Source organism: Kogia breviceps, chromosome 18, assembly GCF_026419965.1.
Source record: "Kogia breviceps isolate mKogBre1 chromosome 18, mKogBre1 haplotype 1, whole genome shotgun sequence".
In the NCBI taxonomy this organism is placed as follows: Eukaryota; Metazoa; Chordata; class Mammalia; order Artiodactyla; family Physeteridae; genus Kogia; species Kogia breviceps.
Window position 1 is genome coordinate 1,461,049 of NC_081327.1, and position 17,886 is coordinate 1,478,934.

The 17,886-nt window shown below is 45.3% G+C and overlaps 1 protein-coding gene across 2 annotated transcripts in view; it reads left to right on the forward strand.

Moving 5' to 3' along the window:
• The window catches only part of LOC131744815 (zinc finger protein 773-like), a 38,325-nt gene extending 26,884 nt beyond the window's left edge, over positions 1 to 11,441 (forward strand). The window contains exons 4-5 of one of the 2 annotated variants that reach the window (XR_010837866.1): positions 7,532 to 7,655; positions 8,712 to 11,441. The gene's annotated coding sequence lies outside the window, so the exon portion shown is untranslated. The remainder of the gene's footprint in view (positions 1 to 7,531; positions 7,656 to 8,711) is intronic. The other variant, XR_010837865.1, reaches the window with a different exon arrangement.
• Positions 11,442 to 17,886: the final 6,445 nt, after the last annotated feature.

The window sequence follows — 17,886 nt, forward strand, 5'->3', positions numbered from 1 at the left end:
AATGTTTTGTTCTAGTTCTGTAAAAAATGCCAGTGGTAATTTGATAGGGATAGCATTGAATCTGTAGATTGCTTTGGGTAGTAGAGTCATTTTCACAATGTTGATTCTTCCAATCCAAGAACATGGTATATTTCTCCACCTATTTGTATCATCTTTAATTTCTTTCATCAGTGTCTTATAGTTTTCTGCATACAAGTCTTTTGTCTCCTTAGGTAGGTTTATTCCTAGATATTTTATTCTTTTTGTTGCAATGGTAAATGGGAGTGTTTTCTTAATTTCACTCTCAGATTTTTCATCATTAGTGTATAAGAATGCCAGAGATTTCTGTGCATTAATTTTATATCCTGCAACTTTACCAAATTCATTGATTAGCTTTAGTAGTTTTCTGGTAGCATCCTTAGGATTCTCTATGTATAGTATGTCATCTGCAAACAGTGACAGCTTTACTTCTTCTTTTCCTATTTGGATTCCTTTTATTTCTTTTTCTTCTCTGACTGCTGTGGCTAGAACTTCCAAAACTATGTTGGATAAGAGTGGTGAGAGTGGGCAACCTTGTCTTGTTCCTGATCTTAGTGGAAATGGTTTCAGTTTTTCGCCATTGAGAACGATGCTAGCTGTGGGTTTGTCATATATGGCCTTTATTATGTTGAGGAAAGTTCCCTGTATGCCTACTTTCTGCAGGGTTTTTATCATAAATGAGTGTTGAATTTTGTCAAAAGCTTTCTCTATCTATTGAGATGATCATATGGTTTTTCTCTTTCAGTTTGTTGATATGGTGTATCACGTTGATTGATTTGCGTATATTGAAGAATCCTTGCATTCCTGGAATAAACCCCACTTGATCATGGTGTATGATCCTTTTAATGTGCTGTTGGATTCTGTTTGCTAATATTTTGTTGAGGATTTTTGCATCTATGTTCATCAGTGATATTGGCCTGTAGTTTTCTTTCTTTGTGACGTCTTTGTCTGGTTTTGGTATCAGGGTGATGGTGGCCTCATAGAATGAGTTTGGGAGTGTTCCTCCCTCTGCTATCTTTTGGAAGAGTTTGAGAAGGATAGGTGTTAGCTCTTCTCTAAATGTTTGATAGAATTCTCCTGTGAAGCCATCTGGTCCTGGGCTTTTGTTTGTTGGAAGATTTTTAATCACAGTTTCAATTTCAGTGCTTGTGATTGGTCTGTTCATATTTTCTATTTCTTCCTGGTTCAGTCTTGGCAGGTTGTGCATTTCTAAGAATTTGTCCATTTCTTCCAGGTTGTCCATTTTATTGCCATAGAGTTGCTTGTAGTAATCTCTAATAATCTTTTGTATTTCTGCAGAGTCAGTTGTTACATCTCCTTTTTCGTTTCTAATTCTATTGATTTGAGTCTTCTCCCTTTTTTTCTTGATGAGTCTGGCTAATGGTTTATCAATTTTATTTATCTTCTCAAAGAACCAGCTTTTACTTTTATTGATCTTTGCTATTGTTTCCTTCATTTCTTTTTCATTTATTTCTGATCTGGTCTTTATGATTTCTTTCCTTCTGCTAAATTTGGGGTTTTTTTGTTCTTCCTTCTCTAATTGCTTTAGGTGCAAAGTTAGGTTGTTTATTCGAGATGTTTCCTGTTTCTTAAGGTAGGATTGTATTGCTATAAACTTCCCTCTTAGAACTGCTTTTGCTGTATTCCCATAGGTTTTGGGTCGTCGTGTCTCCATTGTCATTTGTTTCTAAGTATTTTTTGATTTCCTCTTTGATTTCTTCAGTGATCACTTTGTTATTAAGTAGTGTATTGTTTAGCCTCCATGTGTTTGTATTTTTTACAGATCTTTTCCTGTAATTGATATCTAGTCTCATAGCATTGTGGTCGGGGAAGATACTTGATACGATTTCAATTTTCTTAAATTTGCCAAGGCTAGATTTGTGACCCAATATATGATCGATCCTGGAGAATGTTCCATGAGCACTTGAGAAAAATGTGTATTCTGTTGTTTTTGGATGGAATGTCCTATAAATATCAATTAAGTCCATCTTGTGTAATGTATCATTTAAAGCTTGTGTTTCCTTATTTATTTTCATTTTGGATGATCTGTCCATTGGTGAAAGTGGGGTGTTAAAGTCCCCTACTATAATTGTGTTACTGTCGATTTCCTCTTTTAAGGCTGTTAGTATTTGCCTTATGTATTGAGGTGCTCCTATGTTGGGTGCATAAATATTTACAATTGTTATATTTTCTTCATGGATCGATCCCTTGATCATTATGTAGTGTCCTTCTTTGTCTCTTGTAATAGACTTTATTTTAGTCTATTTTGTCTGATATGAGAATTGCTACTCCAGCTTGCTTCTGATTTCCATTTGCATGGAATATCTTTTTCCATCCCCTTACTTTCAGTCTGTATGTGTCCCTAGGTTTGAAGTGGGTCTCTTGTAGACAGCATATATATATATGGGTCTTGTTTTTGTATCCATTCAGCCAGTCTGTGTCTTTTGGTGGGAGCATTTAATCCATTTACATTTAAGGTAATTATCGATATATATGTTCCTATTACCATTTACTTAATTGTTTTGGGTTGTTCTTGTAGGTCTTTTCCTTCTCTTGTGTTTCTTACTTAGAGAAGTTCCTTTAGCATTTGTTGTAAAGCTGGTTTGGTGGTGCTGAACTCTCTCAGCTTTTGCTTGTCTGTAAAGGTTTTAATTTCTCCATCAAATCTGAATGAGATCCTTGCTGGGTAGAGTAATCTTGGTTGTAGGTTTTTTTCCTTCATCACTTTAAATATGTCCTGCCACTCCCTTCTGGCTTGTAGAGTTTCTGCTGAAAGATCAGATGTTAACCTTATGGGGATTCCCCTGTGTGTTATTTGTTGTTTTTCCCTTGCTGCTTTTAATATGTTTTCTTTGTATTTAATTTTTGACAGTTTGATTATTATGTGTCTTGGCGTGTTTCTCTTTGGGTTTATCCTGTATGGGACTCTCTGTGCTTCCTGGACTTGATTGACTATTTCCTTTCCTATATTAGGGAAGTTTTCAACTATAATCTCTTCAAATATTTTCTCAGTCCCTTTCTTTTTCTCTTCTTCTTCTGGGACCCCTATAATTCGAGTGTTGGTGCGTTTAATGTTGTCCCAGAGGTCTCTGAGACTGGCCTCAGTTCTTTTCATTCCTTTTTCTTTCTTCTGCTCTGCATTAGTTATTTCCACTATTTTATCTTCCAGGTCACTTATCTGTCCTTCTGCCTCAGTTATTCTGCTATTGATCCCATCTAGAGTATTTTTCATTTCATTTATTGTGTTGCTCATCGTTGCTTGCTTCCTCTTTATTTCTTCTAGGTCCTTGTTAACTGTTTCTTGCAATTTGTCTATTTCCAAGATTTTGAATCATCTTTACTATCATTATTCTGAATTCTTTTTCAGGTAGACTGCCTATTTCCTCTTCATTTGTTAGTTCTGATGTCTTTTCATCTTGCTCCTTCATCTGTTGTGTGTTTTTCTGTCTTCCCATTTCGCTTATCTTACTGTGTTTGGGGTCTCCTTTTTGCACGCTGCAGGTTCGTAGTTCCCGTTGTTTTTGGTGGCTGTCCCCAGTGGCTAAGGTTGGTTCAGTGGGTTGAGTAGGTTCTCTGGTTGGGGGTCTAGTGCCTCTGTTCTGGTGGATGAGGCTGGATCTTGTCTTTCTGGTGGGGAGGTCCACGTCTGGTGGTGTGTTTGGGGATGTTGGTAGCCTTATTATGATTTTAGGCAGCCTCTCTGCTAATGGATGGGGCTGTAGACCTGTCTTGCTCTTTGTTGGGAATAGGGTGTCCAGCACTGTTCGTTGCTGGTCCTTGAGTGAAGCTGGGTCTTGGTGTTGAGATGGAGATCTCTGGGAGATTTTCACCGTCTGATATTACGTGGAGCTGGGAGGTTTCTAGTGGACTGGTGTCTTGAGGTTGGTTCTCCCACCTGAGAGACACAGGCCTCGTGCCTGGCTGGGGCGCCAAGAGCCTTTAATCCACACGGCTCAAAATAAAAGGGAGAAAAAATAGAAAGGAAAGAAAAGGGAGGAAGGAAGGAAGGAGGGAGGGAGGGAGGGAAGGAAGGAAGAAAGGAAGGAAGAAATGAAGGAAGGATGAAAGCAAGAAAGGAAGGAAGGAAGGTGGAGAGGAGGAAAGGGAGGAAAGAAGAGAGGAAGGGAGGAAAGAAAGGGGGAAGGGAGGGAAGGAGGGAAACCTCCCCCTCTCCTCTCTGTTCGCACAGCTCCTGGGGTTCAGCTTTGGACTTGGTCCCGCATCTGCATGTAGGTCATCTGAGGGCCTCTGCCCTTTGCTCAGACAGGACGGGGTTAAAGGAGCAGCTGATTGGGGGGCTCCGGCTCACTCAGGCTGGGGGGAGGGAGTGGCACGGGGGCGGGGCAAGTCCACGGCGGCAGAGGCCAGTGTGACGCTGCACCGGCCCAAGGCGCACTGCGCGTTCTCCCGGAGAAGCTGTCCCTGGATCCTGGGACCCCGGCAGTGGCGGGCTGCACGGGCTCCCGGGAGGGCCGGTGTGGAGAGTGACCTGTGCTCACACACAGGTCACTTGGTGGTGGCAGCAGCAACCTTAGCGTCCCACACCCGTCTCTGCTGTCTGTGCCGACAGCCGCGGCTCGTGCCCGTTTCTGGAGCTCCTTTAAGCGGCTCGCTTAATCCCCTCTCCTCGTGCCCAGGAATCAAAGAGGGAAGAAAAGATCTGTTGCCTCTTCGGCAGCTCCGGACTTCTCCCGGACTCCCTCCCGGCCAGCCGTGGTGCACTAACCCCTTCAGGCTGTTTTCACTCTGCCAACTCCAGACCTTTCCCTGGGATTCGCCCGAGCCTCAGCTCCCAGCCCCGCCCGCCACGGCCGGTGAGCAGACAAGCCTCTCGGGCTGGTGAGTGCTGATCGGCACTGATCCTCTGCGGCAATCTCTCCACTTTGCCCTCCGCACCCTGTGGCCGAGCTGTCCTCTGCGGCTCCGGAGCTTCCCCCTCCGCCACCCGCAGTCTCCACCTGCGAAGGGGCTTCTAGTGTGTGGGAATCTTTCCTCCTTCACGGCTCCCTCCCACTGGTGTAGGTCCCGTCCCTATTCTTTGTCTCTGTTTATTCTTTTTTCTTTTGCCCTACCCAGGTACGTGGGGGAGTTTCTTGCCTTTTGGGAGGTCTGAGGTCTTCTGCCAGCGTTCGGTGGGTGTTCTATAGGAGAAGTTCCACGTGTAGATGTACTTCTGATGTATCTGTGAGGAGGAAGGTGATCTCCGCGTCTTACTCTTCCGCCATATTTAAGCCGTCTCCCTTTTCACCACTTTAAATATAAATATATTGTGTCACTCGGCAGAGTTTCTGTTGAAAAATCAGACGATATAGCCTTATGGTTATTCCTTTGTATGTTGTTACTTTTCCCTTGTTGCTTTTAACATTTTTCCTTTGTATTTAATTTGTATCAGTTTGATTAATATGTGTTTTGGTGTGTTTCTCCTTGGGTTTATCCTGTATGGGACTCTGCACTTCTTGGACTCAGGTGTTTCCTTTCCCATGTTAGGGATGTTTTCAGCTGTAATCTCCTCAAATATTTTCTCAGGCCCTTTCCCTTTCTCTTCTTCTAGGACCCTTATAATGCAAATGTTTGTTCATTAAATGTTGTTATCTCCACGGCTCTGTCATCCAGCTCACTTAGTCATTCTTCTGCCTTAGTTATTCTGCTATTGAATCCCTCTAGTGTATTTTTCATTTCAGTTATTGTATAACAATACATGTTCATCAAATCTACCTTTCTTTTAAATATTTCTTGTATCTTCTCCATCTGTTTCCATTCTTTTTCTGAGATTTTGAATCATCTTTACTATCATTACTCTGAATTCTTTTTCAGGTAGATTGCCTTAGTAGATTGCCTTATTTTCTGTGTGATTGTACTCTTCAAATAATGCTTATATATTGTTTTATTCATTTTTGGCTGTGTCAGGTCTTAGTTGCAGCGTATGGGCTCAGTTGCCCCACCACGGTATGTGGGATCTTAGTTCCCTGACCAGGGATCAAACCTGCATCCCCTGCATTGGAAGGCAGATTTTTAACCACTGGACCACCAGGGAAGTTCCTGAATAATATTTATATTAGTGGAAAATCATAAATGATTAAGATATCTTGTTAAAAGTGTAAAAAGTTATAATGCTTTGTGAAGCCCTAGTAGCAAGATGTTAAGAACTCAAGACGGTATTTCTGTGTTTCTACAATGTGGATGGACTAGAGGTCAAGTCTTATATAGCCTGTTGCAGTTCTCTTAAGTTTGAAGAGTCAGCAATGATGCCCACTTATCCCCAACTGCTGGAGGCCAAGCACTTTTACTCTGATTCTGGCAAGAAACCCCCTTTTCAGAGAGTCATTTTCAATGTGAATTCAGTAAATTGTGGTTCATGATCTCTACCCCTGGAAAAGAAGGCTAGTAGGAAATTACAGACAGTCTCTCTGAACAGGTATGGAAATTAGAAAAAGAATATATCAAAGAATATGGTGGATAAGTATAAAAAGTACATATTCTTGAATCCTATTATGTAATGTTAGCATAATTCCAAATCAGAATTTAATCTATGGATTATGTAAGGTGGAGTTTTTTATAAAATAATTTTTACTATAACCAAAGAACCATTTCCTCCCCAGCACAATCCCTTATTCTTCTGGCTCACTGGGCTCCAGTCACACTAGCCTCATGGATGCTGCTCATACACACCAGGCATGACTCTGATAGAGAGGCTTGGCACTTTTTTGTCCCACTTCTGGACAGCCTTAAGGTATCCACATGACCTTATGGCACAACTCTATAACATTTTCTGCCCTATTTTACATGCTTTACTTTTCTCTTGAGTATTTGTCTTTGCCTGAAATATTAAATGGTTCACTCATTAATGTTTCACATTCAGCAGAACCACTTATGGCCCCTGCACTGGTGTCAGGTGTCTTTGCAGACTTGGTGTCTGTAGACCCTAGGTTTTATGGACAGATTCCCATTTTTGGCAGCCAGTAGACTGAGACATGAAAGGTTGTCTTAGTAATGGGGCTAGTATATACAAATGGCTTGAGGATGTGATTGAGATGGGAGACAGCAAGGGGACCAGAGTTAGAATGGTAGCATGAGGTTTCTGTTTTGAGAATGATGGCAGACATGTAATGTATGAGGAGGTCCTGTGAGTAATATGCATGTGGGGAAAGTGTGTGAAGTAATTGCCCCAGGCCCTAGTACTAGGAGTATAAGAGAGAAGGATGGGGCTAAGTTTGCTTTTGTCTGGGAGACATGATAGTGGTGGGTACACTGAGGCTGTTGTCTTGGAGGAAAGGGAAAGGGCCCTGCAGGGCCCTCACAGATTACATAGTATCTATCTGTCACCTGCCTGTTGTTGCTCAGGGTTGTACATACTGATCAAGGAAGCATGAAGAGTAATTGGGCCCCACTGCCCTCTAAGTCATGGAGCTGAGGTGGATGATGAACCCAGAGTGAGTAGGGGCTGGGGTTAGAAGTACTTATGGGGTCCTGGGGAAAGAGGCTGCTTATGTACAAATCTTTCCCATCATCACAGGGGCCTGTGACCTTTGAGGATATGGCTGTGTACTTTTCCCAGGAGGAATGGAAGCTTCTTGATGAGGCCCAGAGATTCCTGTACTGTGATGTGATCCTGGAGGCCTTTGCACTTGTATCATTGGGTAAGGCCCTCCCACCTATCCCAGCATCCTGGACAGGTCTCTGGCTTTCCTCTTTTTTCCAAAGGCAAGTCTTTGTTATAGAGTTATATGGCAACTCTATGTTACAGAGTTGTACCATAAGGTCATGTGGATACCTTAAGGCTGTCTAGAAGTGGGACAAAAAAGTGCCAAGCCTCTCTATCAGAGTCATGCCTGGTGTGTATGAGCAGCATCCACGAGGCTAGTGTGACTGGAGCCCAGTGAGCCAGAAGAATAAGGGATTGTGCTGGGGAGGAAATGGTTCTTTGGTTATAGTAAAAATTATTTTATAAAAAACTCCACCTTACATAATCCATAGATTAAATTCTGATTTGGAATTATGCTAACATTACATAATAGGATTCACAGCATGACAGTAGGCACATCACTATTACTGCTTCCCTGTCATATATGCCATAGGTGCCAAGGCTGGGTGAGTGTACACTACCGCCTTTCAGAAGTATCCCCAGTACCAGTGGCTCTGAAGTTTTTTCAATGAAGTTTTTCTGGGTTGTAAGACTTGGAACTAGTTCAGTGGGTTCCATTAGTCTCAGCCACTCCCTGCTAAGTTGACTCTGTAGACCCATGCACCTCTGTGCTCCAGGCTCTGTCCCCTTCCAGCTGATATTTCCTGGGCCCCAACAGGAATTGTTGGGATCCAGCATGGTCACTGGTTCATTTTGTGATACTGTTTTTCTTTTCCTGAGGTTTTTTTTGGGGATTGGTTGTCCCCCTGGGCCAGTACTGACCCCTCTCCTGTCCTGCCTTTCCCTTAGGACTTGCATTTTCTAGGTCCCATGCTGTTGTCCAACTGGAGCTGGGAGGTAAACCCTCGGTACATGACAGAGTGGACATGACTCCAAGCCCCAGCATGAGGGGCTCACAGTGGGCTTGGCTCCATTGATTTGGCATCAGGGGTTCAAATTATATCAGGTTTCATGTCCTGTGCCCCACAGTGTTTTGGTGCCAAAGCCAGTGACTGTGTACCTCATTTCTGTGTGCACTCCCCCCATCATTGTGTCATTTCTCTGCTTTCAGGTTGTTGGCATGGAGCAGTGCACAAGGAGATAACTTCTGAGCAGAATGTATCTATAGAAGTGCCATGAATAAATACTTCAGAGACCTATCCATCCAAAAGTCCTGTTCCTGGAAGATGTGTAGCCTGGCCTTAAACAGTAAGTTTGCATCTAGCTGAAGACCTGGGAACAATTCCTGGCCAGAAACTGTGTCAGGTGTGAAATTTCACCAGCACAATGGAGGGAAACTCTTTAGAAGAGACATGAGTAAGGCCTTTATGAGGAGCCACACAGTCCATGCATCCAACAACTCTTTCACCTGCCAGGAGGCTGGGAAGGATTTCCCTGGTAGCTCTAGCCTTTTCCAGCATCAGGTCACTCCACAAAAGGATGCTGACTGCACTGTGGTGTTTCACAATGGTCCAAGTCTTTATAAGTGCCATGAATATGGGAAAGCCACCCCTGGATGTATAGGCTTGCAGAGCATGAGAGAGTCTGCACAGGAGAGAGGCCTTAAGAAGACAGTCACACTGGAGGAAAAAACCACATGCATGCACTAAATATGGAGAATTCTTCAGCCAAAGCACCCAGCCTACTGAACACCAAACAGGTCACACCACAGAAAAAGATCATATGAGTGCAGCAAATGTAAGAAAGCTTTCAGCCAAAGGTCTATAACCTCATCTGTCACCAGAGTTCATACTGGAGAAAGGCCTTCAAATGAGGAGAGCAGCAAATGAGCTGTTTTCTTAGTTAATATATATCATAGTCCTAGTGTGCAGATTGCCTGTGAGTACGAGGTTTGTAGGAAGCTTTTCAGGAGCTATGCACTACTTTCTGACTTACTGTCACTGTGAGTTTACCTTTTCCAAGTGGCAGATCCCCATACTGGGAATCAGTCATCTAAGTGGGATCAGGGTAGGTAGCCTTTTGTGCTCTCGTATCCCCTGTACAAAAGCATGGATACCCTGAGCACTTGGGTTTTGTCATTCTCTTCCATCAACTGGCTAGGATAGGACAGGACAGAGGAACAGGTTTTGTGGGTGTTCCAAACTTAGTTCCAAACTTAGTATACCTACTGGAGGTAGTATCATGGCAGAAAATAGTTTTCACTCCAGTTCTGGTCCATTTTGCATTGTTGTCCAAGGCCTCCTGGGGTAGGAGTGCAGGGCTCTCTGTGAGATTAAAACAGGGGGTTACAGGGAGTAAGAGACTACCAAAGAAGAAGGAATAAAATACAAAGTTGCATTCATGTATGTTCCCATCACTGTGGCTGTTTTGCATTAAGGTTTTTGCAGAAACCTCCTGAGCCCCAGTCAGTGGACGGAATAACATAAAGGCTTTAGTATTCCCTCAGCATCTGCAAATAGTTTATCTCAAGGCCTAGTGAAAACAATGGGGAATGAGCATGGAAATCATGTAGTACAGGCATGTGATTTTTAGGACCCAGGCAGAGTTCTTAGATAACTTAAGTGGAAGCACTTTTCAGGGACTCCCCTGGTGGCAGTGGTTAAGAATCCACCTGCTGCAGGGGACACGGGTTCAAGCCCTGGCCTGGGAATATCCCACACATGCCTCAGAACAACTAGGCTTGTATGCCACAACTACTGGAGCCTGTGCTCTGCAACAAGAGAGGCCACCACAATGAGAAGCCCACACACCACAACAAAGAGTAGCCCCTGATCACTGCAGCTAGAGAAAGCCCATGCACAGCAATGGCCCAACACAACCAAAAATAAATTTTAAAATACCTTTCATTGCTCACCAGTCTTCATTGCTACTGCTACAGAATCCCTCTCCCCTGAGACAAGGAGTCAGGGATGGGGTTAATGTGTGGTTTGCCAGAGTCCTACTGAAAAGGAGATTCGGATTACTCCGTAAGATTCAGGGGGATCCTTGGCTCCTGCAAGGCACATGGCACACCACCACCCCCTGCTGCCAAAAAAAAAATTCAGATTTTTATGTGGAGCCAAGATTTAGTTGAGCTGTATATAGGTATGCATTGAACTTGAACATACCTAATAAGATGTACAGCTTCATTAAATTTTAATACATGTAAACCCCCAGAACCATCGTCATAATTACAAACATCCACCACCATCACTGCCACACCCACCTTCTGACACCCCCCTCACAACTCCCAGGCAACTACTATTGATTTCCTTTTTTCCCATTCAATTAGTGCTTTCTAGGCTTTTAATATCACTGGGGTCTTTATGTTTCATATTCTAATGTGGTTTTTTTTTTTGGCCACATCTGGGGCATCTACCCCAACCAGGGATTGAACCTGTGGCCCTTGCAGTGGAAGTACAGAGAGTCTTACCCCTGGACCAGGGAAGCCCCTGGTTTCATATTTCTAAATGAATGAATAGGGTTGTATCCTTTTTGCATTCTAACAGTATGGGAACCTTCCATCCCCTGTGTTCCTCACCAGTAGGGGGTTGGTATGGTTAGTGTTTTGAATATTACCTGTTTTAAAAGTGGATACATGCCTCACTGTGGTCTGATGCATTTCCCTAGTGATTCATGATGTTGAACATTCCTGTATTCATTTGCTAGGTGTATTGTCTTCTTTGATTAAATGTCTTTTTATTAATAACTGTGGAGAGAATAAAAAGAAATTGTGTTGCAACTTGATTTTTCTCAGTGACTTTGCTGGATGGAATAAACGTTTAGTGCCCACATGTAGTCCTCATTATTAACACAGCTTCCATTACTGTAAGTCTAGACACCTACTTTAAAAAACCCCAACCCCCCCAACTCCAGTTATTGTGTTTGCCAATTTCCCTGGTATGAATACTCCAACTGTGGGGAGTTTCACACTGTGAACAGGAGGTTATTTTCCTGAACCAGAGATGCAAGAAGCCAAACACTGGGATGTCAAAGTTTGTAGGAGAGGAATTTCACTCACAACCCCCTTCCTGGAGGTGAGGTGCTATAGGGGACAAAGAGGCAGGGTGGTCCTAGGTGGGGGGGAAGGGCAATCAAAGTTAGAGAAAAGGTGAGGCAGTAGTCAGTGTGTACAGGTGTATCTGCATTACAGGCTTCTGCTTCTGTTCTTCATGCATAGCTGGACAAGAGCTGACTGCAAGTTCCTAAAAAACAACTAAGGCTCCCTTTCCTACAGTGACCCCACCCCATCAGAGGTGTTATCCACAGTGGGAGGACTTCCCTGGTGGTCCAGTGGTAAAGAATCCACCTTCCAACGTAGGGGATTGAGGGTGATTCAACCCCTGGTCAGGGAACTAAAATCCCACATGCAGTGGGGCAACTAAGCCTACATGCCACAACTAGTGAGCCCACTCCACAACTAGAGAAGAGAAAGTCTACATGGCCCAACTAGGGAGAAAGCTTGGAGCATATGCAAGTAGGACAAAAAAAAAACCCCACCAAAGTGAGCTTAACCAATTAAGGCAGTTCACCAGCAGAGGGATTTTGACATGCTATTGTTCCCTTTTCTATAATTCTAGCTCAAGAAGTTGTTAGTCATCAGCTTCTGTTAACCCTATGGGGCACAGCTTCAAGGTCATCCAATGTGGACTTGGGAACACATGCAGTAAGCACTCCTTTCTACTATTTCCCTTATACAGATGTCCATAAATAAGGTTGAGAACATAGATAGTAAATACCAACATGTGCTAAAACAAGGGTACGAGTTTTGAGTATTTTTACTTGACCTGTATAAAGGATTACACACCTCAGGCCTGAGTTGTCCAATCTGTATTCATTCCAAAGAAATGTTTGACAGAGTGGTCCACCTCTTGGGAGATAAACTTCTAAGCGCTTGAAACATTTGGACTAATAAGCGTGTATGTGTTTACCTAGGGCCTTGTGCCATGCTAGCTAATTTATACTAATAATTTGACATACCAGTGGGTAGGGGAGCCTTGGGTCTCTGTAGCAGTTTAGAGTAAGTTCAGCCACACAGGTGTTCCCTGTTCGTGACATATTAAAAAAAACCCTGTATAACAGTGTGAGGTCCCCTGTTAGCAGTACACTTCATAGAGACCTAAGTGACAGGGCACAGGAAACTGGCAATGTGGTCCCTCTGTGACTTTGTCCTGTTGTGCCGTCTCTCCTGCTAATTCACCTGTATCCTTTTACTGTAACAGACCATTAGCCCTTAATTCATAGTAGCTTCTCTGACTTCTGCAAGTGTGGATAGCAATTTATTCAACCTGAAGGTGGTCTTCCACATTCCAGAACGTAATTGTGCTTTTTCAAAAGCTTTGTTAAGTATAATTGACTTAAAAATAGAATGCATTTTAAGTGCAGGGTTTGAAAAACATTGGCACAGGGTTACACTTCTGAAACCAAAAGTTTTCTCCTGTCATTTGTAATTAATCCTCCCTTTAGCCTACATAATAGATACTAGAAAATCTTCTTGGAGTAGGTGTTGTTTTAGCATTTGCCACGTTTCTCAATTTCAACTGTATTGGATCTGATACTGTTTGACACGGTGACCAACGTTGGGGAGATAATAAAACAAGACCTTCTCCACAAAGTAGAGAAAAAACATACTTTGTTCTATGAGCACGAAACTAAACTGATGCACATCACAGACAACCCACTAAAGACATTGTAAACACAGAAACTGCACCCATTCATGATACACCAAGACAGCCCATTCAACGCAAGCACCAAAATGAACACTCACTTGCCTTCAGGTGAGAGGACTTGACTGCCCCATTTGTTAGTTTATCCTAAACGTGCCTGGGAATTTGGAGTGATGCTCTGCAGGAGCTCTTCACCTTTATCCGAAGCAATCCTAGAACTTCCCATCCGTGTCTTTATGACCGGAAAGGTAGGACCTGACGCCTACTGCAGCAACTGGGAGACGGAGGCAGCATCTTCCTTGTTTTCTTTCCAAAGAGGTGGCTCCAGACCTTTAAAAAAAAAAAAAAGTTAACAAACTCCTTGGCTGCGATTGAAGAAATGTTTACCTCTTGTGGAGTGTGGGGAAGCCCTTCAGAGCTGGAGACCAGGGCTGCATCACTAATGCCCTGGTGAAGAAAATGACAGAACCTGCTGACGGCCCCCCCTTCTACCCCCGACCCCGGAGGCAGAGGCGGCCCAGCTTGCCCTCCTGGTTCACCCGCAGGCAGAGCAGGTCCGGCCGGCCTCTGGCTCAGGACCTGGGAAAACCCCACGGAGGAACCTCTGCAGACCGGGAGCCCGCGGCCGAACAGCTCACGCCCTCCTCGGGCCTCCCCACCCGGCCCGGTTCCCACCTCCAGACCCGGGAGACCCCCTCCCGCTCTCCTCGGCAGCCGGAGGGGCCCTAGCCTCTTCCCTGTGAGCCTGCAGGTACAACCTCCGGAGAGAGTAGGAAGCGCGCCCGCCCGGCAAGACCGTAACGATCCCGCCAGCCCCGCCGACCTCCCGGAACTCTGCCTCGGGCAGAGCGGCCGAATCCCATCCCCTTCAGATATCGCCCGAGCTCCGGACGGGAAGGGACGAAATAAACGTGACCGCCAGGTGGCGCCCGACAACCGGCAGGAACATTAGCGGGACGGATCCGGATCGCCGGCCGGCGAGGGCGCACTGCTGGCCGCCTGGATGCCCGACCTCGTTCCGGCCCGGGCCACCTCCGAGCGGGTCTCATGGCCACGAGTTACAAATTCCCAGCTATAGCATGTGCGTTTTTGCTTCCTGCCCACTAGTGGAGGTCACTACCTAGTTCTTCCCACCACTGTGGTCATAAAGGCACAGCCCCAGTTCCCTTCTGCTTCCTGACACCGGCATGTGACAGGCTTCATGTGGCCTTACGTGACCGCTGTGCCTGTCGTTTCCTTGGGGAACTTTCAATGGCAGTAGCCTCTCCTGTCCTCACTCAGTCACCTCCATAAATTAAAATCCCGGGAGCACATTTTTACACAGTTGTAAAACTGACAAGAGGATTATATAGCTTTTCTAAAGCTTTATGTACGTCTCAAAGGGACAGAGAAAGAATTCAGAAATAGAAGTTTGCTAACGGAAATGCTCTAAGAAAAGAGATTGGAGGAGATTCATGGCAGAAAGCTCCAAATACCCAACATTCCAGAAAGGTTACGGTGAATCCCAGTGAACAAGATAACACACTGTTAGCAAACAACCCAGTGCCTGCTTGCTTGCAGATTTTGGCAACCTACAGTAACTTTTTCCATGCCGGCCCTTTCTTGAATATGCATGCCCCCCTGGCTTAATACTTCAGTCCAGTGCTTTGAGAGCTATCTCCCTGTCTCCTTACTTGTCACAAGTAATAAATGCTTCTGCTTTAACTGAAAGTACTTGGTGTGTTCACTGGCTCTGCACCCCAAGGGAAGGACCCACTGAGTCTGGTAACAATAATGATACACCTCAGCACAACTTGGAGGCCCGTGCACAGGCATCCTGGGGACACTGTGATGAGGTCTGCATGCTGACACCCCTCAACAAGCCTACGCACACACATGCATTACACCACGTCCACAACAGAAAAAACATGTGATAGTCATGAAACACACAACCAGTGTAATGTGACACACATCAGAGGCTTGTGGGAATAGAAAGAGGTGCTGAACTACCACACCAGGTATGAGGACACAAATGCTCCAGGGAGACTTGTGAGACAAGCATGGAATAGGGAGGCCCAAAAGCCTAGTGTCTGGATATACACACAGGATCACACAATCATGCACATGGACTGAGTGTGACAGGTGGTCTCAACCTGGCTGGGAGATAATCCCTGCTCTTCCCCATCCTAGCACCATCCCTGCAGGTTTGATGATGTGCTGATGGCAGCCAGAACAGGAGCTGGGTGCTTATCTTGCCACAACCTGCAGTCTCACACGTTTGAAGACCAAATGCAGACACTAAAGGTCACGTGATGGAAGCAAATCAGCCCAAGCCCCGGTAGCAGAAAACTATATCCGAAATGCCTGCTAACAAGGCCCAGGACTCACAGTCTGAAGGGGACAGAGTTGGGGGAGGTTCTGGTCTCTACTGGAAGGTTAGTTGAGGAAGTTTCAGGGACAGCGGATCAAGGATGGTTTGGGAAAGGGAGGAATTATTCCCCTGGATTGTTAGCCATTGTTTGGGAGGTTTGTGTTTTACCCAGAGGGGTGAGGATGATCACGTAGCTGTGTGGCCATCCCAGGTGAGTCCTAAGTCTTTCCTCTTCCTGGTGTTTCTTGAAGTCTTTAATCCTGAGTAGACAGGTGTTTCTAATTTTCTAGGTGCTGAACTGCAACTACAACAAAGACGATAAAACACATACCTAAGTTAAATTCAGAAAAACAAACATGGAAAAGAAAGCTCATTGCTTAATTTTATAAAAGTTTCTTGGCCGTCCCGCAGATCTCTCACTTCAACAGCATTTGGACTGAACAGATCCAGGGGCGCCCCTTTCTCCAGACTCTGACCACCCTCCAACCTTTTTTCCAGTCACAACCTTGGAACCACCCACTCAGCTCTCCTCGGCCTCCGGGACCAGCCAACACCATTTTCTGAGCTTAGCTGCTTGTTGCCGACCAACTATGAGCTCCCAGATTCATCACAATTACTCCGCCAGCTGGAGGCCGCCGTCACCCGCCTGATAAAAGTGCATCTGCCGCTCTCCCACACCTACCTCTCTGCGCTTCTCTTTCGACCCGACGAAGCAGCTCGCGAGGGCGTGAGACATAGTTACGCGAACTGGCCGAGGAGAGGCCGGAGGTCCCGAGCTCAGTGGAAAAGGCAAAAGCAGCGCTGTGGCCGCGCCCTCTTCCAGGACGTGCCAAAGCCGTCCCAGGAGCGGTGGGTAGAGCCCGGGACGCCAGGGAAGCTGCACGGATGACGGAGAAGAACCTACACCAGGCCCTGTGGATCCGCGGGCCCTGGGTTCTCCCCGCGCAGACTCCACCTCTGGACTTCCTGGAGCCACTTCCTGGATGAGCAGGTGAAATTCATCAAGATGGGCGACCACCTGACCAACCTCCACAGGATGCTCGGCCCCCAGGCTGGGCTGGGCGAGTGTCTCTTCCAAAGGCTCAGCCTCGGGCACCCCTAGGAGCCCCTGGAGCCCAGCGGCCTGTGAGCCCCTCTAGGGTCAGGGCTTCTCCCTGAAGCCTCTCCCTGAAGCCACTGGGCAGCTTGTTAACCACCCTGGAGTCCTCTCCACACCTTGGGCCAAATGGAAAAAAGAGCGCTTTTTGCAGGGGAAAAAAAATTTTCTGTGAAGCATTATAAAGTGACTGAAACTTTAACAGGCAAACCAGGATGCATACAGGTAGCCACGTATGGGTTTCACAGTTACTACTGTGGTCTTATTCTCAGGATGCTATCAGTCAGGTTGTGTTGAAATTCCTCCTTTGGGACTGTCTTTGGGGCTAATTTCAAAGCTGCATCAAATAATCAATATGACCTTTGGTTTAAAAAAAAGTACTGTCCAGTTGAGCCCTCCTTGGAGCCTTTTATATAATCAAATACATACTTTTGTGTTGCCAAGGTGGACACGAACCCTTTATGTGTTTTATCCAATATTGTTATTGCACACACAGCTCTCAGTGAGGAAAAAACATAATTTTTTCCTCTAAATTTATAATGTTTGGGAATAGCTTGTGTGGTTCCTGTATTCTGTAGGAAAGTAAGTTGCGTTTTGAAGACACTACCCTCATATCTCCTCTCAAGATGATCATCTGGGTTGTAGCTGTAGCTGTACATGAATCTGAGCCCTGGGATCCATGAGAGTCGGAGAATCCACTCTCAGGAAACAATTCTTGGTTCAAAGCAGAGGGTTATTCTCTCCATAACTGGGAGCTCCTTGGGACAAGGTGGCCCATAAAGGGACCTGGGTCCCAAACTGCAAGACGTATGAGATGCATCCCAGTGGGTGAAGGACCCACTTAGGTTCATTCTCTCACCATCCAGTTTTCTCTGCCTTGTCTTCATATCTGTGCTCATTCAGAGGGGCTGGCTGTGGCCTTGCTGCTCCACCCACCAAGCACTCTGTTCTGAGTAGTGGGATGACATGGATGACAGAGATATAGGTCCTGCCCTTGAGCAGGGAAGGAACTCGTCATTAAGTATGGTACACATATGTGAAAGCAGGTGCATGCATGACACAATTCTGCTGCTATGGCAGAAATGTATCCTGAGTTCATGAGAGAAGGGCTGAATCACTGAGTCATCGGACAGGTGAGCAGGGTAGTGTTCCCTGGTGTCTGAGAACTTTGATTCTGGGGATAGAGCGGGATTCA